Source organism: Lepidochelys kempii, chromosome 15, assembly GCF_965140285.1.
Source record: "Lepidochelys kempii isolate rLepKem1 chromosome 15, rLepKem1.hap1, whole genome shotgun sequence".
Classification (NCBI taxonomy): domain Eukaryota; kingdom Metazoa; phylum Chordata; order Testudines; family Cheloniidae; genus Lepidochelys; species Lepidochelys kempii.
The window spans coordinates 25,477,545-25,502,368 of NC_136394.1; the positions used below are offsets into that span (position 1 = coordinate 25,477,545).

A 24,824-nucleotide genomic window follows, 5' to 3' on the forward strand; every position below is an offset into this window, starting at 1 on the left:
CTCTCCTACTAGTTATTCAGAGATAGTAGTATTGATCGGAGCATGGAATTTTCATACTGTTGGAAGCAAAAATTATGCTATTATGCTGGAGGCTTTTAAAGGATTCTTTTACAGCAATAAATGTATGTGGGCACTAGTTATCAAAACTCTTTATTAAGTTATCTGTAAACTATCTGCCAAGCTGTAGGCTAAAAATTCTGCTGTCAGTGTGTTAATATTTCTAACTCTCCTTTCAGCGTAATGGTGTATGGACTGTATGTTCACAAGCTAATTCCAGAAAGACATTTCTGTCTGATAGGGTAGTTTTCAGGACCAGCGAAGTGATTATCTTTTTCCTTTATGGAAGATCATGTGCTATTTATGAAGGTGGTTGTTATTATTAGGGCTTAATTTACTGAGAGAAGGGGGGAAAAATCAGTTCATAACATCATGAACTTCAGTAGGTAATGTGTTTGTTTTGTACTCCTGTTTGTTCAGTTCAAATGGCTAGATGAACCACCTGTTCTTAGAACTGTATGGGCTGCACTCTTAGAACAGTAAAGATGCAATGACATAAATTGCTCTGCGTGACTTTGATTTAATTTTAGTGCGAGTGCAGCTGAAGTGAGTGTTTTTAATTTGCAAGGTGAGCAGCTCTAATGAACCGTCTTGTCTTTGGGCTTTAAAGATGTCCTTATGTTTTGTTATGGCAGATAGCTCTGTGATTTTAAGTGGAGACTTTGTTTTGTAGGGCCCCTGGTGACAGTGTTGATTAGGAATTTGTTCTTCATGGTACATTTCTGAATAGTTTTGCAAGTTTCTTTTATTCCAGTTCATGAGCCCTGGAGTTTGATGGGACTGAACCAAACATCTTTGAATTTGGGGAAATTTCAGATACAGATTTGCATACAAATTTTGTGGGATTTGGCTCAGTCTCTGGTCTGGGCTAGTGCAGGAAAGCTGCTATAGCGTGTAGCTTGTTTTTTATAGCTGAACCAATTTCCTGGGAAAGATTTTTAAGATACATTAAACTTCACACCAAATGATTAATTTTGTAACAAACAACCTTCTTTTGTGTGCGTTTCTCTCTGCTGGAAGAGCCTGCATTGTCAGTATAAGGTAGGCTTACCAAACATGAGTACATGGCTAGTTATCTGAAACAAAAGTAGAGCATCTTTAATTACTTTGGAACCATTGCTTAGCATTTTTAACAGGTCTCTTGACGTTGTGCAAAAACATTACTTGCGATGTATGAATCTTTAATGGGACACAGGTTTGAACTGAATTCTATCTTGAGTGGCTCACTTTTTTGCAACTGAACTGTTTGCTTTTTGAAGTTCTGGTCAGATTTTGGCCAAATGAATCCAATGAGTTCCTTTCCAGAGGCGTTCCAATAATTCTTTACTCTCTTGATCATACCAGTGATGAAGATGCCTGCTCCAAAAGGCCTTACCCAACCTATGGAAAACTCCAGATTTATCAGAAAACACCTTACAGTTGTTAACATATTAACATCAATCATAGTAGTCTTTAGGTGTCTGAGACCATTGGATAAAAAGCAGCTTATAAATGTTAATGAAGTAATCTTCACAAACTTTCCTATCAGGTAAATGGTATTATCCCCATTACACAGATGAATAATCAGAGGCACAGAGAAATTTGGTGACTTTCTGAAGGTTAAATGGAGTCACTGTTGCTGAGGCATGAGTTTGAACCCAGATCTCCTGAGTCCTCTGGTGCTTTTAATGTCAAAGTTTGTGGGAAGTAGGTGTGTATATTCTGTGTTTATGTATCTGTGTGGCCTTTGTGTATACAGGGCTTATGTGATGGAGCTGAGGGCATCTACAAAGTTTTTATGGACAGGAGTTTGGCATGACTACATTACTGATCAGTGTCTCAGCTGCTTGGGGTGGGGGGATTGGAGAGGGCCTTCTGAAACAAGTGGCAATACAAAAAGATCATTCCTCTGGAATTATATATTTTACCATGTTTGTCTTTGTGAATTTTTAGGTTTTTGTGCCTTTATTTAGTGTGTCTCTACTTTCCTTTCCCTCTTTAGTTACAACAGAAACCACGTCATTGGCACAAGCGGAGCTTCGTGACTCTCACAACTGCCGAATAAAATTGCCCCCATAGTCCTTAGTTTGTGAATTATGTGTAGTGTATTTGATACCCTAGGGCAGCGTGAGACTGACCTTCCTTGTGTGTGGACATGCTAATTTTTATAGCATCTACTGCCTTAGCAACTAGGAGCTTCAGTTATAGAAATTAAAACCATGCAAGGAACCTGTACCACCCCCAGCAAGTATGGGTATTAAACTGAAAAACACCCTGACTGCAACTGTGCCTAGCAAGCCTTGGAAGATGAAACACAACCATCAACCTGAAATATGGGTTGCAGCTGGACCCTTCACCCTTTGCACACATGAGCTTGGGTCCCACTGAAATGTGTAAAGAAGCCGAGAGAGAGCAGCACTTTTCAGGGTCTGACCCTAATAGAAAGACTCCTGTTGACTTAACGATGTTTGGGTTGGAACCTCTATGCATGGAGTTAAACAGCAAATGCATTTTTAAATCAAAGCAGCTGACAACTCATTCCTGCCTCCCTCCTCCAGAGCTCTCCTTGCGGCAGTTGACATTACAAACACTTTGCAGGTCAGTGCAGACGTGCTGTCTCCCTGCTCGGTTTATGGGGTTAGTAATGTCACACAACTCCTATAGGAACCCTGAACTTGGAACTTGGCAAATCAAATACCTTTTCAGTTTACCTTTAAAAATGAGATACTCTGTATCCTCTGCCTGGCTATTTTAGAGATTTATCTAGAAATGCAGTGTAGCACAGTAATGGTCTCTGTACTGTATGTGAACCTTACCTGTCTTTACTCCTGCCTGATTTATCTGGCTCTGTGTGCTCCGTTCTGGCGTGATGGCTTATGAGTTTCTTCCTGAGAACTAGACAGAATGGATATTTTAATAACACTCGTATTGATTTCCCTATTAGAAAGCAGACCTGCACTTGTTTAAAAATTTACGCAGGTATTTTATAAGAGCAGCTTGCTATGGTGTGATCTAACAGAAGCGTCTGCCACCCTAGCCTTGCCTGACCGCCTGAGCGATTAATTGTGGAGACCCCCTTAACTGCTCCATAGTTCAGGTTGCCTTCAGAGTTTCACTTAAAGCAGGGATAAAATTCTGCTACCTTGCACTTTATGGTTTTCAGTTTAGTCTCTGAATTTAACCCCTTTTTGTAAGGTCAAAGATTTACTAGCTTTGGCAGAGGAATCATTTATACATGAAACCTTTTTGAACTTTTCATTGAGATTATAATTCTTCTATGCGCTCTTCTGTCTGAACCACAAGCCCTGTGTGTGTGTGTGTGTCAGGACAAACTGGTGGCAGTGTCAAGTTCTGCTGCTGTTTTGTTTCTCAGATGCTGCTATCCTAATCATCAGGTCTCCCCAGCATGGAGTCTGAGGGGACAGGGAGGTCTGAGTGGGGCTGTGTGTGCTGGGGGCTTTGGGAAAGGCAGGATCTGTAAGGAGATGGTTGGGGTGGGAGGAGCAAAATCTGAGGTGTGCAGAGACTTGGCTTCCCAGCCTGCTGGGTGTTGTGCCATGGGTACACAAGGTAGATGGGTGTAATCACGGCTATAGCATGGTCTGGAGGTGCAGTGGAAACGTGTGGTGGAGTAGAGGGATGCGTGAGGGCATGCATCTGGGCTTCCTGGGGATTCCCACCATTCCCCACTGGTAGTTCTAGTCAGATGGACTTCCCTTTGGCAGAGCAGAGAGTGAAGCTCCCATCTCTCCCCATCTCCCATTGTTACTCAGGAAAGCGGGAGAAGCCAGTGCAGGGAGATGGGGTCAGGGCTGGGACCAAGAAGCTGATCTTGGTGGCTGTGTTTTGAATACAGAAACACCTGGGCAGGTAGAAACACGTGCGAGTCCTTATTTATTGTTTTTTTAAAAACCAGGCCAGGTGCACATAGTGCATGTGCAAATAGTTGATTGCACACACAGACTGACATTACCACAGCAATTACATGCCTAATTTGTTTAAAAATAATCCTGACATCATCCTGGCTTCTGGGCAGCACCAAACCTGCTTTGAATGTTAATTGAAAAGGCCTGAATTTTTAATTTAATTTTTGATATTATGGGGCTTCCGGTGCTTAATTTACCCGCACAAAGTTGGTATAATTTTTTTTAAAAGTAATAATCTTGAATTTTTTTATATTCACCAAGCATCAGATTTGAGACACCCTAGAAGTGTAAATTGAAATTCCATCTGGGTAATCTCAGCCATTCATCATTTATACATGTGGTCTATTGTATAGTTCACTGTGTTTAATCCTTTTGGATGAGTCCTTAAAAAACAAGCTGTAATCTGCACTTCATGGATGCTAGTAATATGCTTGCTTGCTACCTACCATCCCAAACTTGGCTGCATTTCAGTAGTGAAGAGCTTTGGTTACTCTGGGAGGAAAGATGCTAGAGAAAAGTAAAATATTATCCTTATCACTACCTTTTTAGCCTGACCTTTGTCCCACTAGACAGAGCAGTTGGGCCTAGAGCAGGCTGAGAATAACTGCCCAAGACTATTTTATGGCCATTCACAATGAAAATTCTGAAAATGTGTCACAAAGGACATCTATAGAGCTTTAAGGTATTAATTACCACTCTTAAAAGACCAGTCTTTGAAAAACCTGCTCCTTCAACAAATGCGATCCTATAAATTGGGACTTTCAAAGCCTAAGAGAATTCGACTCCCAAATCCTATTGAAATTCAGGGTGAGTTGTGTGCCTAACACCATTGGGCTCCTTTAAAAACTTCAGCCATAATCCTTAGGAGGAAGAAGGAAGGTGCCACTAGTACTCCTTTTCTTTTTGCAAATACAGACTAACATGGCTGCTACTCTGAATCCTTAGGAGGGGAACTTCAGAAAGCTAGGCTGCTGCTCATTGCCAGGTGATCATTGTGGGGCATCTAATGGTGAATGTGACTTATCTGAGTTTGTCTGTTATTACCAGGCTAAAAAAAATGTGTCCTGTCGTGTTAATGAATCATGAGAGTGTACCTTGAAAGTACAGTGCTGGAGTGGATAATATGAAAAAGAGTATTATAACTTTTTGTTTAGCTTTTCCTATTTTGTCCCTTTACAGGAGCACCTAAAAATAAGTAATAATTCTGTGATACAGTCTGGTTGTAATCCCATTTGTCACTATAAATCTGGCAAATACTTCAAAATAAACTCCATGCACTACCAGCTGAGACCATCAAGCAGAGTAGTTTCCACATATATTTTCTCTTCAAAGGAAAGATATTGGCCTTTCTCTTAACGAAGGACTCAAGCAGGCTTTAGTGATGCTTCTGAGAAACAGTAATGGTTGTCCTAAGATTGGCCGTTACCTTGTCCATGAGTCACTTTATCTTGCATATTTCTTTAGACTGTGTGCTAACTGCTTATACTAAACTTATCTGTTCAATCTTATTTTTAGCTGTGACTTTACCTTTCACAGACCCAAAGAAGAGCTTTGTGTAGCTCAAAAGCTTAACTCTCTCTCCTACAGAAGTTGGTCCAATAAAAGATATTACCTTACCCACCTTGTCTAATTCCCTTATAAAAGGGTGTTTTCCTCAATTCCCCTTTTGATACAAATAATTAAGCATGAACGATCTGTGTAAAATACTAATGTACCAGAGGAAACTGCCAGTAATTGGTTTGTTGGGTGATGTTGTGTAAAATGGCAGACTCTTTGGTTCAGCTTATCTCTAAGCACTGCCCATCAGTGTATTAATGACACAGCTTCTCCATGGTAACAGGCCTCCTCTTAAATGATTGGAAAATAGTGATGCTTCCTTCCCAGATGGTAAGCGTTCCCCTGTATTAATCTCTGCCCTGGCATTGTAGCTGCCGGAGTCATTGGCACGTTGTGATGACCTTGTGAAATGAGACCAAAGCAGCACAGTTGTGTGTGTTCTCTACTGGGCTGTAGACTAGCAGATCTCCCCTTCTTATGGTGGCCCAGTTTAACGAGTCCATGCTCAGTAGTGGGGGTTGTTTAATGTGAGACTAGTTTGTAGTCTAATGCAGGAAAGTTCGTTCTGAACTTCCTGTGGTACTAGATGGGATTATTAATGAAGGGTCTTTGTGTTTCGTACCACTCACTCTCAAGAATAGTCACCTTGAAGTTGAGGGGGGATTGTTATATAAGTGGTTCTTGGTCTGAGCAAGGGTTTCAGAATTGGGCCCCATGTTGTTATGAGTAAATGCAATTTGTGGTTTGCTACCATAGCTCATGAGAGAGGGTTTCCCACTGTGAGAGCTGAGAGCATTTATAGTTCAGGCTCCTATAGTACGAACTTCTCAGGGTGGGGGGTGCTCTCTGGAGCAGGCTCTTGGCTGTGGAATTCCTGTGTCTTCTAGGGCACAGTGCGAGGGTCCTCTTGTCATAGCCCATTTAATGAGAGAGGCTTGTGCTGTGTGGCCTGAAGATTTGATCCCCCTTAGGAATCAAATGGATAAAAATGAGGGCGGGGTGGAGATGGCTGTCTTGTATGCATAAGAGAGAGCCGCAACAATGCTATATGCACCCGTATGCTGTGGAGTTTGGAAGAGAGAAATGGGTAGATGGAAACCTTATAAAGTCCAAGATAAAATGAAAAACGTAGAAGAACTGAGCAGCAATCCAGGCTTTTAATTGCCTTCACTCTCAACTCTTCTCTGAAGTTTTGCTCTGTATTGACATGCTAACGCATAGGAAGCTAATGCTGTTGTTTTCTCCTAATCTTTTCCCAATAAAAAAAGCACTGGCTAAGTTTAGAAAGAAACAGTCCTCCATGTTGAGCATTGCAAACCACTCCCTTTTCAGAAATTCGTTCTCTCTGTTGACCGACATTACTGGTGGCTTGTGATACTGAGCTGAGTGCAGCAACAGTCCACCTAGAATTTGTCTTTGTCCATTACTGTAAAGATCACTGTCTCACAACTCTGGGTCATTGCTGGCAAGGTGATGCATTTAATATACTTCCTCACTACACATGTTTAATGATGCTCCTAGGTTTTATGCCAGTGTAATGAAATCTTGACTAATTACTCTAGTCTGTGAAAGATGCTTGCAAACCTAGTTAGAAAGCCCAATGGCCTTAGTTAAAGTGCATATCAGAAGTGAAGAGTGTATGTGTAAGTATACAAGCATGATGGGATGAAAAATGCTTGAGCATAAACAGTTTAATGTGTCTATTTTGGACGGGCACCTGCCTGCTCTGTACAGTCAGGCAAAATTTGGATCTGGATTTTGACTCTCCGCAGCACATAGGTGTTCAGGTCTGCTGCACTGTTTCAGTTTGTTTATTTGTAGGTTCCTCAGTGTGATGGACATTGTACAAATATATAGAAGGTATGGGACCTGCCCCAAGAAGCTTGGTCTTTAAAAAGAGAGAAAAGGACCGTGAAATTCAGACTTTGATTCAGATTCAGAGAGGCTTGATCTAGGGATTTTAATTAAATCATCTCTACTATCTCCTTTTTCTTCCTAAAATCAGTGAGATATATTTGGCATAAGAAAGCCATTACTGTATTTCACGTCTCTAAAAGTGCGTTTGGCTAATGAATTCATCCTGATCAGTGTTAATCCACAAAGCTCAAACACACCAGAGAGATAAGGCATCAATTTGCTAGTACAAGAAATAGAGCAGTAAGGAAACCTGTTGGTAATTTCAGTTCTTTTCAACCTTATCTGGCCTCTGCTGTCTGAGGGTCTCAAATCACTTTAAGCCTCTTAATCTTTTGTCTTCCCACCTCCTCCCCCTTGACCTTTTTTAATCGAAAGTGACCTGTACAGTATGACTTTCAAATATGGCTCTTCTCTCCATGTCTGTTCTGAGGAATGATGTAAACTTGACTTGTTGATAATATGCGATTTATTTTGCCCAGGTTACTAACATCCTAGGTTATCAAAAGTGAAAGAGAGTTTTTTTTAAAAAAATCCAATTTATTTGTCAGTGTTTATGCTCTTACTTTTTGCCTTTCTTTCTGCTTGGACAATAAAAATCAATGAAGTCCGTTTCACTTCAGATTCTTAGTGTCGTGGTGATTTCCAGTCACTACAGGGGAATGTACTTGCAATTTAAAAACAACTGTTTTCATGAGTGTTTAAAAAAAAAAATGGAAAATTTTACAAAATGTAAATGATGAGCCTCCTGTAAGTAGACAATGGTCTCTTTAAAACCATTCTTCCTCATTCTCCTCCTTTCCTTTTTCAGGCTTTCACTGAATGAACATTGCATGGGTTGTCTGTCGCTTGTCTGGCTTTGATATAGTCAGATTTATTTATTTTAAGTGGCAACCACTTTTGCTGCTCTAGAGCTACTAAAAATAACACCAGAACTCTCTGTTAAAGACAGACTACCCAGAATTTTTCATGGTGGGATTATACTGGACAGTGCCCCTTCTCCCCTGATCTAAAGAGGCTAGTATGGAGCAGCTGGGTAGTTTTTCCAAATGTCTTTTGGAAATGGCAACTCTGGTTAATGTTAATGGAGAATGTGGGCTATTGGCCTTTGCTCTCTAACTCAGGAGTCAGAGTGGTAGCATATTAGTCTGTATCAGCAAAAAGAATGAGAAGTACTTCTGGCACCTTAGAGACTAACACATTTATTTGGACATAAGCTTTTGTGGGCTAGAACCCACTTCATCAGATGCATCTGATGAAGTAGGTTTTAGCCCATGAAAGCTTATGCCCAAATAAATGCATTAGTCTCTAAGGTGCCACAAGTACTCTTCGTTCTTTTAACTCAGGAGTGTTCACTATTGCATTTGTTATTTCAGCTCTTACATGATCACTTTATTATTGTCTCTCAAAGTATTTTTGAAAAGTAGTGGATGAATAGTGGCAACATAACAATAACATATTTAGAAGATTTGTTCCCTGTGCGTATTTTGAGTCATCCTTTCTGACTTTAGTAAAAATATTTTTATCACTACTGTCTGCTTCTGACCTGTTAGTCATCAGAAGAGGGTGAGCTGGATTCTGTTCTGGCTCATGCATGATCAAGGGAGTTAACTAGGGCCCCAATCCTGTAAACACTTAAGCACGTGTTTAGCGTCACAAATGCGAGTAGTCTCATTTAGCTCACAGATTCCTGTCTGATCTATCTTCCTGTACCTCAGTTCCCCTCCTGTAAAATGGGGATAAATCTTCCCTACCTGGCAAGGCTGTTGAGGATAAATTAAAGTTTATGATGTGCTCAGATACTAGTGATGGGCCAAATAAATATCTTGGCAGATAGATTTGCAGACTGTAATCACATGAGTAAGAGTTTGCAGGCTTGGGCCCTATGTGAGTCTATGTATAAGCAAAGGAAGTGGGTGGGATCTGACACAGACTTGTGATTGTTTAGCTCAGGCTTCTTGTTTGTTTTAGGGGGGTTTGTTTGTTTTTATTTTTCATATAACTTATCAAATCAACTTAGAAGATTTTGCCCATCTATAATGCTGCCCTGAGAGCAGGAGGAGGGGATAGTTCTTAGTGAAAGTGAGTTTTCAGAAGGTGCTTGAAGACTGGACAGGCAGGGTTGTTTGGTTTATGTTGGGTATATTGGTATCTCAGTCATGGGTTTCAAACATTTCTCCACTCTGAGTTGCAATTGCAAACCTTTCACTCTCTTATCTCCACCTAAGGATTCTGTGCTTTATTCTTGCAAGAGATTCTGGTTGAGTGGTGTCCTCTGAGGGCCAGATCCTCAACTGGTGCGAATCAATAAATGATCATAGCTCCTTTGACTTCAGTGGAGCTATGCCAGTTTGTGCCTAGCTGAGTATCTGGCCACTTTTTTTTTTTTTTTAATTAGTCCTTTTTCTTCGAGTGATTGCTCATGTCCATTCAACTTTAGGTGCGTGTGCTCGCCACATGCACCGGTGCCGGAAATTTTTCCCTCAGAAGTATCCGTAGGGGACCAGCTCCGGCGTCCCCTGGAGTGGCGTGCACATGCTGTGGTATATAAGGCTCCGCCAATTTCCCCCCACTTTCAGTTCCTTTTTGCCAGAAACTCTGACTGTGGGGAAGGAGGACTGGTTGTGGAATGGACATGAGCAACGCATCTTGAAGAACACGAATTACGGAAAAAGTAACTGTCTTTTCTTCTTTGAGTGATTGCTCATGTCCATTCAACTTAGGTGACTCTCAGGCAGTACCCCTTGGAGGTGGGCAGGAGTTCACGGACGTGTAGCTTGCAACACAGCTCTGCCAAACCCAGCGTTGTCCCTGGCCTCCTGAGTGATGGTGTAGTGGGCCGTAAACGTATGCCCAAGGACCATGTCACGGCTCGACAGATGTCCTGGATCAGAAATGTGCCAGGAGGGCCGCCGAAGATGCCTGTGCTCTGGTCCAGTGGGCTCTGACGATCGTTAGTGGAGGGACTCCCACCAAAGCGTAGCAGGTCCGAATGCAAGAGGTGATCCAGTTAGAAGTCTTCTGCATGGTCACTGGGAGGCCCTTTATCCTATCAGCTGTAGAGATGAAAAGCTGAGTCGACTTACAGAAAGGCTTTATCCGATCTAAGTAGAAAGCCAGAGCCCTTCTTACGTCCAAAGCATGAAGCCGCCTCTCTTCACTAGTCTCATGGGGCTTAGGGCAGAAGACTGGAAGGAAGATGTCCTGGCTCATGTGGAAAGCAGACACCACCTGGGGAAGGAAGGCCGGGTAGGGCCAGAGCTGGACCTTGTCTTTATAGAAGACTGTGTACAGTGGTTCTGAGGTCAGGGCTCACAGCTCAGAGACTCGCCGACGGCACTGCCACCAGGAAAGCTACCTTCCATGATAGGTGAGACAGGGAGCATAAGGCCAAAAGCTCAAAGGGTGAGCCTGTGAGCCTGGACAGAACCAAGTTGAGATCCCACTGAGGGGCTGGGGACCAGACTTGAGGAAAGAGTCTCTCAAGGCCTCTAAGGAACCTGACCATCATGTCATGGGAGAACACCACCTGCCCTTGGATTGGCATATGAAAGGCTGAAACTGCTGCCAGATGCACCCTGATAGAGGAGTGCGCCAGGCCCCGGTTCCTTAAATGAAGCAGGTAGTCTAAGATCGACTGCACCGAAGAATACAAAGGGGATATGCTCCATTTGGCCGCACAGCGGGAGAACCTCATCCACTTTGCCAGGTAGGTCTGCCTAGTCTAGGGCTTTCTACTCTCAAGGAGGACCTTCTGGACCCCTTCTGAATGGGCCTGTTCATCTGGGTTCAGCCACGCAACATCCACACCATGAGGTGGAGGGACGCGAGGTTGGGGTGAAAGAGTTGGCTGTGATCCTGTGACAGCATGTCCAGTTGGTTCAGAAGGGGCCAGGGAGGGATCGCTGACAAGCTTGATAGTGCCCCGCTGGCAAGGCCACGCTGGGGCGATCATGATAAGGGTGCTGGAGTCGGTCCCCTACGGATACTGCTGAGGGGAAAACTTCCAGCACTGGTGCATATGGCGAGCACACACACCTAAGTTGAATGGACATGAGCAACACATCTCAAAGAACATCAGTTACGGAAAAGGTGACTGTCTTTTCCGTTATTGAGACTGCATCGCTCTTTCTCCTTCTTTCCAAGCCGTATTGACTCCAAATAAACTTCCTCTTTCTTACTTTCTTTACAGGTGTTGTCCTTGGGACACAAACCAGCCACTGACTGCCTGGGGTTAGAAAGAAACTTCCCCTTTGGGCAGGTACTGCATAATTGCCCATTATGGGAATTTCACACCTTTCTCTGAAGCATCTGCTACTAGCTATTGTCAGAGGGAACAGAAGCCTAGATGGGCCACTGGGATGATCCAATATGGCAATTGCTGAAATGCCTTCCAGTAACTCCCCATGGTGCGAAACTGGCTCCTTGCCTCACTTGCAGTCAAGAGTGTTCCAAATCTGTCTCCTAAAAATCATTTGTGTTGTGAATGGTTGACTTCCAGAGTTCAGAAACTTCATAGTGGCATAGTGAAAAGCAAAGAGCAGTAGGAGGACAAATGTATCAGTAAATCACATTGAAGAAGCAGTAAGTAATCAGTCTGGGATGAACTCTGCTCATAATTTAATTTTTGCACAATGTAAAATTAAAAACTTCTGTTGTACAGCCCAGAGGCTGTATAGAAAAAGGTTCTTACCAGTATATTTTGGAAATCTTGTACAGTAAAGGGGTCTCGCTAAAAAAACCAAATCAGTGATCTGTATTAGTAGCTCTGTGGCTTGCTGCTGCTTTGCTTCTCTTGTAATTAGCAAGGCTGGTTTAGGATAGTTTTTCCACATATCAATATTTCCTGCCAAATTGGCTAAAGAAATGCAAGCATTTGTCTCCTCTGACATGAGAAATGTTCTCTCAAGAAACAGACACCGCACACATCCTGAACTTTCCTTCATGGTGAGGTCTGGTTTTATTCCTTTAACATTATGGTAACAGTACTTGATATAATCATGTCATCTTTTTTAAAGCATGCTTGTTTTTATTTTTATATGTACACATATAGACCTCATGAATTAGGCTCATGGATCGGAATGTTGTCTTTGGCTATTTTGTATTACCAGCCCCAATCATAGCCTCTTTCTTTTTCTGATATTCTTTAAATGCACATCCCCGGACCTTGATCCTGCAACGAAATCAATGCAGAAAGACCCCTTCACCAAGGCAGAGCCCTGTCTGCACAGATTTCATTGTAGCAATGGAGACTTTGGTCATAATAAATACGAGCAGGTTTTTTTAGTTCCTGCATGATCCCCTCTTCTCCCTGTTGAGCTGGTCTCTGCTTTAACTTCTATGATTTCTTGTTACATCAGGTATCAGTAGTGAGTACCATAGACTGAGTTATATTGATCATGCTTCCCCTATTTGAGTATATTTTTAGCATTAATTAAACTCCCACAGTGACCTATTCTTGCATGCACTGGATCAGTATTTTCAGTAAAATAACCTGGGTTGCACTTTCTCGTCTTGTTTGTACCCAAACCCTGGTCAAAATATTGCATGGCGCCGTAAGAGTGGACATTCTGTTTCCCTCCCCATAGCTGCAAATCCTCTGCCCCAGTCTCTGAACCTTACCTTAGCCTTGAATCTCCTAAAATAAATCTAGTCTCAGGCACAAACCTGTCAACTGCCTCCTTTATTAGACCCAACTGCCCTGAACCAACCGGATGCTGTTGCTCCACTTCTTTTGAAGTGACTTAATTTGTGTCCTAAATGCCTGACTCCTGGAACTGAGACTCTTGACAACAGTCTTGTATATGGCAAAGAGCTGATTACCACCTCACTGACATCATGCCTTTTGTAATGCTGCTCTTCTTGTGTCCCTTCACTTGGTGCTTTGTCCCACATTTGGATCTTAGTTAGTGTTTGAGATCTATTGAGCTGTGAATTCACCTGAGTTTACTGAGTAGAGAGATACCCACTGGCTTTAGTTAATATTGGACTTTGTCTGATAATGGCTGGAGCACTGTGTACCTTTTTAAGGTATTGCAAGGAACACAAGAAAAGGTCAAAAAGAAAAGGAGTACTTGTGGCACCTTAAAGACTAACAAATTTATTTCGAAACATGTAGCCATTGATGCGGCTAGTATGTGCTGATGTAAAACTCCTCTTTAGGAGAAACTGAAACTGAATATTCAATGAACATTCATGAATATCCTCCTTGGAATCGCAGATTCATATTCCAGAAAGGTCATCTCAACCCTTCCTCTTTCTAAAGAGAAATTCACTACCAGGCAGTGCATAAGACTTTGCATGAGAACATGAAGTAGAGATCCTGCTTACTCTGTACTGACATTAAGGAGCCTGTGGTGTCTTCCATAAGAGAAGGTGTTTGCCCCAGTGTTGCTTAGTAAAATCTCCCTTTCTCCCATTGTTGTGTGCCAGTTGCTTGTGGGTGGCTGCACACAATTGGCATTTTACGTATAGTGAGTAATGTGCTTGGGGATGAGATGCACTATAGAAATGTAAAAGGTGGCATTGGATACTTCTTCGCCCGACTTGTAATTTTGGAGCTTCCATGGCTGAAGCATTTCTCTGTAAATATAGGCCTCCTGTCTGATTTAATGATGCCTCTAAGGAGATTTCTACCCAGAGGTATTGTTGTCTGTGGGTCTGACAAGGGCTCATTGTGCACAGGGCCTTTACCCAGTGACTTGTCTCAATTCCTTCCTTCCTTCCTTCCTTCCTGCTTTAACTCCCAAACTCAGGAACTTGCAGTTATTTCACAGATGATGGGCCTTGTTCTGAAACTCAGACGGCTTATGCTTTTACTGTCTCTGTAAATGCTGACTGTCTTATCATTTCAACTCTCTTGTTTCTCTCCCACTGTCACCACCATCAGTAAGCAGCTGTGGTTGCAAACAATGCCTGTTGGGCAGCTGAATGACCCAGATGCCAAGTGGAGGAAAATATGGATTCTGTTTCCAGCAGTTGTCACACTAGTTGGTGCATGTTTCCCTCTTTGATAAGATAGAATCACTTCTGGGAATGGGTTGGATCAGATGACTGGAGCAGCTGAGCTTTATTTTCCTTGGGTTCAGTTTTGATTAAATAAACATACAGTAGTTTCACGTCTTTGAAAAGAAACCCTTGTCTTTGGAGGGTTTATATCTACCCACAATGGCATTTGTAATGCTGTAAGAGCAAAACAGGACCGTTATTCTTCAGGACCATTTGTTGAACAAATTGCGAGGTCTTTGCATCACCTCTTCAGTGATGGATGTGATCAATATACCCAAACCAGTAATGCACATAATGGGGAAAGGTTCATTTGAAAACTAGGCTGTATACCAGAGCTCAGATGAGTTTTTAGGATTGTGATCTGGCTTAAGAAGCTCTACTTTTCTTCAGAGACTTTTCTTTTCTCCCAGAGAGACTTAGTTTTTTCTGGTGCCTTTTTTTCAGTAGTTCACAAAGATACAGGCTGAATAGTAATGTCTCAACACTTCTGCACAGTTTGCGCTCAGGTAAGCCTCCTAAATGAACGTGCCTCTCATTTCACATCCAGCAAACTATAGCAACCAATTTTTTTAAAATAAAAGGATAGTTTCCCAGGCAACATAGAGGAGCAGTAAATATATTTTAAGCACCCTGCATGTATAGCAAGCTATTGCCCATGGAGACTAGAGCCAAGTAATGCCAATGACCAGAAAAAAGCCTCATTCAGGTTTAATTAAAGCACATGGAAAAATAGATTGGCGAGATGCTGTGTATTCTCAGAGGCAGAAGAAATACGTTAGTGAGTCGGGACAGAGCCTGGACAAGAACTCAGTAGGGCCTGGGCCTGCTCAGGTCACTGTCTACAGTGAGTTCTGCAGATTGAGTTTATCTTTGCAAAAATAGTATTTCTAAACGTGTCACCTGTATGGAGATAATTTATACCTCAGTAGGTCAAGATTATAAATCCGATCTAAGACCTTAGGCTAAACTTGGAGATTTCCCATCAAAGGACATGTGATAGAACCTTCTGATTCCAAACAGTCTAGACTGTGAGTAGTTCCATGGTGCTCATCAGAATAGTACATATATATATAAAGGGTGACAGGAGCAGTCAGTGTGGCTCAGTGAGATCTACAAGGCAATGTTTAGCTTACTAAGGATAAAAGTTGTGGGGGTGGGTGGGTGTGTTACTGTCAGGCAGGACCTATGTCCCAGACAGTGAGTTTTGAAACTGTAGGAAAGGATCTGTAAGCAGCTGTATGCTGTTGAATGGCTTCTCAGGTCACAAACCATAGAGCATAGTATTTCCTACAATGAGTATCAAGTCTGCTATCCTGCCATGGCCAATATCTGATGCAAACCGTGCATCCGGCAGTTTTGTGCAATACTGTATGTTGGGAGACAGGGAATTTCCTGCATGATCTCTACTGCATTCAGCTTGTCACTAAAGCATGCAATTATATTTCTATTATTGTAGCTTGCATAGCTATGGATGTCATCGGTCATAAAATGTATACAGCCTTTTTTCAAAAAGCCAGTCATAATATTTGTGATATCTATTTCTGTTGCTGTTAGGATCTGAAGAAAACTGGAAGAGCAATCATAGAGTTCCTGGAATAGCAGAACACAAATCAATATATTAGTGTAACAAAGCTGTAGCGTGCCTGGCAAATGAATCTCAAATCTCCCACTGAAAAAAAAATAGAGTTTGAACTTTTAATAAAAACAGACATGAGAAACTGAATTATCAAATGGTTGTATTATGAGTATAATAGACACTCTTCTCAATTTGGTGAGCTTTAAATATTCATTTAAATCTAGAACCTGCTTTAAAATCTCAGGCTTCTAATCCATTTTCAAATGGTAATTAGTTTTGAAAAGCAAACATTTATTTGTGTCTATGGTGACGTGATCCTGGATAGTCTGGGGTTACCTCTGGAGAGGTTTTATTAGGTTTTTTAGCCACAGCATGTGGGTTCAGTAGTTTTTGGTGATCAACTCAAATTAAGCAGACAAGATTGAGACCAGTAAGAAAATCAGTCCATGGTATCGTTTGCTCATACATTTAGTTGCCTGTTTGTTGTAAGTGTTTGGAACAAATGGAATAGTCAAAATGAAATGAGGAAGTTTAGTGCTCAGCTGGAAGGTGCTTTTAAGACTTCATGGATGTATTCAAAACTTCAGGGCAATAAAAGGTGTAGCATCTAGATCCTCCTCCTCCAAAAGCACAGAGTACTAGTAGAGTTAATGGGGAATCTCTGTTATTTGTTAACATTACAGGGACTATGACAGGTAGTTGACCAGTTCTGATTCAATCCATTAGAGGACAGGAGTACTCACACACCCTCAAACAAGCCAACGCAATAATCTTAATGTTAAGATTATGTTTTAAAAGTCTAGAACCCAGGTTAGGTCACTGTTTACATCAAACATATGTCTGCTGTGTATACAGCTGTAATGCCCCAGTGTATGAAGAGTGTGTATGATTTTTCACAAAGATCATGCAGTGTACCTCCTATCTGATATACTGACAGCTGAAGCCAAAATATCAAGAATAAAGAAATTCTCAAGACACAAGTACTAGGTAAATCAGATAAGGATGGACAGGAGACCGCAAGTGACGGAAACAGAAGATGTATTTCACAGAAAGAGAGCTCAGCCTGGTGGTGCAGAAGGGTGTAGTGGTGGTGGTTCTTATTGTGTAGGGCGAGAATACTTACAAACAACACTGTCCTACGGGAGGCCAAATCCTACAAAACTTACGCAGATACCAAATATGGTAGAATTGGGCTCTCTAATTCTACCTGTGCTTCTGTCGGAAGCATCATGCCTGTCTAGAATACATCAGCTATTTTCAAACTGAAACAATAATTCATTCTTTCCTGTAACTGTTCTAATCAAAAAATAAATTTGTGCCATGACCTTTGCAAACTGAGGTCAATTAATTTGGTTTGTACAGGATTTTCTTAAAAGGACACTCTCGGGAGGGAGGGGGGAGACGGTTTGCTCATTGTTTATACTAGCCATGGAAGACTGAAACTGAAATCTGTTTCCTATCTTTATTAATTGCTTTCTGTTGCACATGCGCACAATGGTTTTTTGTTATAGAGCTGCCCTTGAGTGTTGGGTTTTTCTTTTGTTTTGGTTTAACAGAGGAAAAAATGTGTATGGAAGTCCAGCTTGTTTTGAGAAATAAAAATACATGGAATTACATGAGCATTTGTCAACTGTTATAAGAAATCTACTCTTGGGAAAATCTCTAATATATTATAGCACTGAAATCATTATAGTTAATGGTCAACCTTGCCCCTCTAAGAGTTTTTTTTTCTGGGACGAAACCTAGCACAATCTTAACAAAATCTGATCTCAGATTTTTAGAGCAGCCAACAGGAGGAAAAAATGTTTCTGGGGACCTCAGTCTTAGCAAAACAACTCAAAATAAAGTACTAAAAATGAAGCTGACATATGGTCCTGAATTTGCGCTTGTGTATTTGACCATTTGAAAATGAATTAATTCCTGTATGCCCAAAATATTAATGCTAAAATGACTGCTCTGGATTCAAGTTAACGACTTCTGATAATGTGTTATCAGTGGCAGGGATTATTTTCACCAGTCTTTCTTTGAGGAGCCCATTTTAATCAGGGTTAGATAATCTCCTGAAGCCATTGGTATTTAGGAAAAAATGTCCATGACACATTGGAGGAAGGGGCTGCTCCACAGATTTTTTGGTACTTGTATCATGGGGAGAGGAGTAGAACGTCCATCAATGGATGCCATGTTATATTGTGGTGATCTGCCAAATTTCCTGTTTCCATTCATGCTATTGAAGTCACATTTCCAAGGAGTAAGGGAAATTTTCAAAAGTTATCTTGCCTACACTATAAATAGTGGCCTCAATATCCTTGCCATTGAGAAGGGGCCTGTTCCATATTAAAAGGGGACCCAAGCTCAAGGGTGATGCCTTTTGATGATGGCAGTTTTAAAGGAAAAAAAGTCCTTCTGGTGTTGAGGAGTCTTTTTGTAGCTTGGCTAACCAATGAGTATGGAAGATTATACAGGGATGTAAGGAGAAACTCTTATTTCTGAAAGGAGAATCCGTTTAACTGGGGCACTTTCCAGGAATGATCCATTTCTCTGGAAGTTAATAGTTCCAAGTTTTAAGGCAGCATGTGTTAAGGAGTCACTTTAAACACATCTTTAGTCCATGTTGTTTCTGATTTTATTGGTAAACCGCATGTAGGGATCTACTTTGGCCATACAGAATTATGCTGATCAACTTAGCCTCATTCATTTACAGAGGGGAAAGGTGGTTTTGTGGCTGAAGCCTAGAAGTGGGAGCCAGGAAGTCCTCAGTTCTGTTCCCAGATCTATCACCCATTCATTGTGTGACCCTGGGCAAGGCACTTTGTCTCTCTCTCTCTCATTTCCCCACCTGCAAACTAGAGATAATGACACTACCCTAACTCAAAAGGGTACTGCAAGGCTTAAATCACTAATGTTTTTCAAGTGCTTTGAGATTCTTGCAAGGAATTCACTAGGTCTGGGCAGCTAAGTATTATTTATTACTCTTACAGCACTTGTTGATCACCATCACTCTTTTATCCTTCTCTGCTTTGCAAAATTTTTGTTCTTCTATACTAGAGTGTTGGGAGTGCTAAGCATGCTTCAGATTTTAACCCTTTTCCCCCCGAGTTAACCTTTGGTCTCTGTCTTCTATTTTCAGACAGTGTTCAATGCTGTTGTGGGTTGTTTTTTTTTTCTCATTCTTAGTCTGTTTTCTGAACCAACAATTTTAAAATAACACAAAAAAGCCAATAGATCTCCTCTTTACAGTTCAGGTAGTGGAACACCTTGCAGAGTAGTCACTTAGGATGACGGGCAGGAAAGCAGTTCAGAGTAATTCGTGATGTTGCTCAGGGTTTTTAGAACTGACCACATGGAGGGGCTAAGATTCCATTAAGAGGTGTTGTTTATTTTCTCTTCTCCAGCTCATCCTATTACAGCTGCCGCTGCAGTATACAGTTTGAATGTTCTTTATTTTATAGTAAGAAAACTAAACAAATGCGGGATTGAATTTAATCTTGTAAAAGGTTTATTAGTACTGTGCTGAAACATGCTGTACTTCTGATTCAAAATGGCTCCTACAAGTTTAAATATACAAAGGTGTGGCTGGCTTCCCTCTTGGGACTGGCAGGGTCTTTTTCTACAGTATAATCAGCCTTCTCTGACCGTAGCCTGTCTCTGCACCTGGGTTTTATTATGATCAACTTCGCTGCAGGTGTTCTTTGAGTTGAGGTTTGCAAAAGCTCGGCTTTGCTATTGGGAATTATCAGATGACTGGGCTAATGAAGAAATATGGGGGTTCAGTGGGAAGTTGATTGGGGCATTGTGAGAAGAAACTGGGGGAGAGATGACTTTTAAAAACCAATCTAACAATTAAGGAGAACTGTATTTCATTAACCACTTCAGTGCTTTGCAGATATCCAGCATGAATACATATTTGCTGTGATTCCTGAGTTTGCTTGCATCCAAAAAATATATATTTGGCTTTCCTTCCCCTCCAGTACAATATGGCTAAGTAACCTACATCCACTGTCTTTGTATCTCCAGTTTATATCGGCACGTGTAAAATGCATGTCCAGTTCACTTTATGCATTGTATATTTAAAATGCCTTTTCTCTAATTCCATTTTCTCCTCATGCAAACTTAGCTATTTTGAATGTCAAAAATGACTGCAGAAAACAGGTGTTCAACCAAAAGCTTGCAAAATGAGCAAAGGTTTTGTGAAAATACTGGCAATTTCAGGACAGTTTTGGGGATTGTGAGATGTCACACAGGCCCAAATTTAACCACAACGTCAAGAGTTTGTAAAAAGAATTTCCCGAGAGAGGATTGGCATTGTTTCACACAGCTCTGCTGTCCTTTGGCAAGTGAATGTGATTTACTGGATAGAATGGCAGGGTACTGAGCAACAGGAGCCTTGGGTTCTATTCCTACCTTTGCCCATGTCCTCCTGGGTGGGGGTGACCTTGGGTGAATCCCTTACCCACTCTCTGCCTCAGTTTACCAATGTTTAAAATTAGGATAATCTTTCCTTACTTAAAGATATCATGAGGAATGCTAATGTCTGTAAAGTACTTCAATCCTCAGAATTATGGCACTGGATATAGTAAATGTGGCTAATTAGCCTTAATATTGATCTTCATTGATGCGGGTTGGGCTGAAGCCTCCAGCAAGTGTTAGAGGATCCCAGGAAGCTGTTCCATTTTCCCTGATCAGTATTTGAGGTTGGGTTACATTCTTGGAGGGTACGCAAGTAGGAGTGCGACTAGCACACAGAGATGAACAAATTTGCACCGCTCAGTGCAAAACAAAGTCATCTTTCAGCTAGATATGAAACATAAATCCAGGGCTTGCAATAACTGGGGTTCAAACACAGGGTTAGGCTTCCTACAGCAGAGAGCCAATGGGTCAAGCTTCCTACTGTGATTAGTTGCTTGTGGACATGAGTTGAAGGTTCAGACCTGTTTAGACTTCTCCAGGCTCCCATGACAGTCTCTTCTGCCTGAGTTTATATCCCCACCCACCAAGGGAAATGGGGTCTGCTGTCAAGTCACCTCGATAACCAGCAGGAGTTTCCTGGGAGCGTGCGTGGGGAGAATGCTGAAGAACCTAACTGTTGGCAGCAGCTACAGGGCCTGCGGCTGCCTGAAACTGGGACTTAACCCCTGGCTTGACAGGTGCTGCGTGGGATCCATTGTGCTGCCACAGGGGCTCTAGGAGTTCTTTATTCTTTACATTTAATTTGGATCCCAGTGCTGCAAATGGGAATACTGCAAATAACCCCCCCCCCTCAACCCTTTGTACTGCTTCATGGCCCCTTTGCTCCCTCTGCAGCAGGCAAGTCTGCTTCTCCTGTGACTCATGCACTGAAATTACAGTTTTTCTGGCATTTCCTGGGCTCGTCCAATGCTTGACTGGCTTTGCAAGCTGCGCTGTTTCTCATTTATTGATAGTCTGTAATGTTTGATAGGAAAATACTTCTGCTCAGAACACTGTAGAGGAGTGGTTATGCTGTTATGGGGAAAATTAGCACCCTGGATGGTGCTCAGTCGCTACGCAAGCTCTGTGGGAGTTTTGCCAGGTAGACCTATTGCTCCAGGATGTATAATGGAAAATAACTTGTCGCCAGACCTTTCTTGCTAAGTCCCTGTGCTTAGACCTTAATGAGAAAGAAATAGCATTGGGCCTCTTTCCTTTTCACAGGGGCTTGGATATCAATTTTGTGTAGCTATTTCCTATACAGACATTTATCTAGAGACTGGATTAAGTCAGTATGACAGATTAAAGTACTATAAAAATCTGCAGGTAAAGTTACTGCAGGCAGTAGGCAGGGAAAATGCGGGGTGCTAGTTGTCAGTGCTGCCATGATCCACCATCCTTCAAAAAACATAAAATAATATGAACTTCATTACAGCCAGCTGGGATAAGAGTGCTATTTCAATTACGGTAGCCAGACAGAGGGCCCAATGCAACTCCCACAGATGTCAAGGGAGAAACTCCTATTGGCTTCAGTGGGTCCCAGAAGACAGCCTGGTGCCTGACTCTTCTGAAACTACATACAGTGGAGCAAATGTTTCCAGGCAGTTTTCAGAACTCTGGATGGTGTAACTGCTGTTGCTGGTTTAAGCCCGTATTGATCTGTGACCTCCTTAAAGATCAGGCCCTCTCGGAAACACTGGTTTACTTTGAACTAAATGTTTATCTTCATTACCTTCAACCGTTGCCTTTACTGCTATTCTAATTGTGTTTATTCTTGAACCATCATCATTGTCCTCAAAGTATCAAGGAAGGAAGCATAGATAGTCTGTACTTCTGGAATTTTACAATGAAGGGGCCAAATTCTGCTCTTGTTTTAGAGGCACAAATCTGGAGTGAGTCTTTGTTTGAGTAGAGTTGAACCAGATTTATGTCTGTGGATCAGAGAATGGAATTTGGCTTTAAGTGAATTTTCATACTTACTGGGGAGTTTTCCATGGCTGATGGAATGGGAAACACTTTTTAAAATCTGGCTTTATACTGGTCTTCTTAAAACTATTACCCTTTTTGTCAAATTCCAAGCACCAAGATTGTGGCTACTATGACTTTTTAACATGTAAACTTTGATTTATCATCCAGCCACCTTGTAGGTAAGTAGCCACATGAGAGTTGGGGGCTGTTAATATAGCGTTATTGGAGGATCAGACCTTTGGAGGGGCATTGTTTGTGTCTGAAATGTTTCTCTCGTAATGAAGAGAGCCAGATCATGTAAGTAAGGAATGCTTTCCTGCCCGTATATGGGATTGCTGCTAATCCACTATGGTTGATGAAAGGGATTGCTCAGCAATTTTATGTATATAAATTTAAATAAAATTTATTTATTTAGTGTTGTTTTTGGTTCAACCAGGATTATTAGTAATGAACTTTGGAAACTGAGTTGTCCCCCACTGAAACTCACTTGTTGTGCAGTTCTGGAACATGCTTACTTGTGCTGGGGTTTGTGGCATTAGTCCTGTGGTGCACTTGCTTCCTGCATATGGGATAGTTCTCTGGATGAGAAATACAATACTGTTTTTGGCTCTTTAGAAATGTCTTTGGGTAAAAATTGTTCAAGCTCTGGTGGAAACGTCAGTGGTTGCTCTGCTGTGAATTAGGATTTAAAAAGGTTCTTTGTAAAGATGGCTTTGAACTAGAATTTGAATATCCTTGGGCTTGTGAACATTCATATCCTGACTTCCCAGCTCCTGGCTGATCTCTAGTTATCAGTCTACATCTGAGTTTTGTGTACTTCATTTGGACTGATGATCACATAAGACCCCAGCTACCTGCAAAACCTTAGTTCCAGTGAGAGAGAACAGAGCAAAATCAATATGGCATTTTCCTTGAGCCATCCCAAAGAGAACGTGGTCTTTGAGGTTTGAAATGGCTTCATTTCAAAATCCTAATATTCCTGCACCCAGGGCATTGTTTGCAGATGCTATTGGCTGAAAAAGTAACCAGTTAAAAAGTTAAAAACCACATATCAAGAATAAGAAATGGTAAAGTATCAAACTGATGTTCAATAACTTTAAAAAAAATACTTAGAAAAATCAAATTTTAAAAAAATGTAAAATAAAAAATACTTTTGGTTTGAATTGGTACAAGCAAAAAAAAAAAAAGGAATGATTACAGAGAATGTGCCATACATTAGTAGGGCTGGAGAAGAATACTGCTGCCAACCATTCCATTTTGTGAAATGCCAGCAGTTTTCACAAAGTTTTATAAGAAGATAAAAGTTTTAAGTATTTAAAACTTGAATCAGCAGCAGCTGTTGTATGTGCATGAACATTCTCAGAGATGTGACCAGGGACTGGCAGTTGTCTGTGTTGGGACCGAAGTGTCTTTCTTCCACTTCCAAAAACTGCCGAACCTCACCCTGCCGCTATTGTAGCGGCATTCCAGTGCAGCATTAAAATACTAATTTTGGCTCCAGTCAGAACTGTCGGCTGTCGCATGTTCATGAAGCAACCAACTCAACTCAGCTCCCTTCAATAAAAACAGAAGAGCAACAAGATGGGCTTATTTATTCTTTCTGAAAGATATTGGGCCAGATCCTGGGCCCTGCTTGGTAATGCTGTTGTGGATGAGAATTATTGGGTGTCATAGAGCGTTTATAGCAGTACCTGTTCCACCTATTCACCTCCTGTTCTGGAACTGTGTGAGGGAAAGGATCATGGCCAAGGCACCCTTATAACCCACTCAGCCTGACTGTTGAACAGCCTGTGGGGTCATGGGCAGCCAGGGATAAACTGGAATAGCTGCTCTTGCTTATGCCGGGAACTAGAGTGGTCCCCTGGCCAGCACTTGAATTAGGGGGTGTAAAAGTGGCTTAGTGATAGCTGAGCCAGAAGACGATCTGCCTCTTTGTTGTTCTGAACCTAAATAATCAAGGGGCAATAGCTGGGAGTCAACAGAAATTATATACCTTGTGTGTAAATCATTGAAGGACCCAGTATTGCCTAGAGTAGCAGCAGGTGCACATGTTCAGGGAGGGTTGTTAGAGAGGAGCAGTACGTTTTGTTACACAGCCAGAAGAAGAAATCCCACCAATCTACCAGTGCAGCTCAATTTGGACTCCTTTGCGTCAGCTCGCAATCTGCTTAGCTGAAAATATCCTGGAAACCCATATATTATTTAGGCGTTATTGGAAGCTGGGTTCCATGTTGCATTCAGTATTAGGAATAATTTGAAGCAGCAATAAGATCTGACGTGTAAAAATGCTGCGTCACTTCATGTGGCGGGGGGGGGGGAGGGTGTCTGGGAAATCAGCCCCCTAAATGTACTGATTGATTGATTAATATGTAAAAGTTCTTGATTATCCATGT

The 24,824-nt window shown here is 41.6% G+C and overlaps 1 protein-coding gene across 7 annotated transcripts in view; it reads left to right on the forward strand.

The window, feature by feature from the left end:
* Positions 1-24,824, forward strand: part of PITPNM2 (phosphatidylinositol transfer protein membrane associated 2) — a 225,591-nt gene that overhangs the window by 66,525 nt on the left and 134,242 nt on the right. The window lies entirely within an intron of this gene.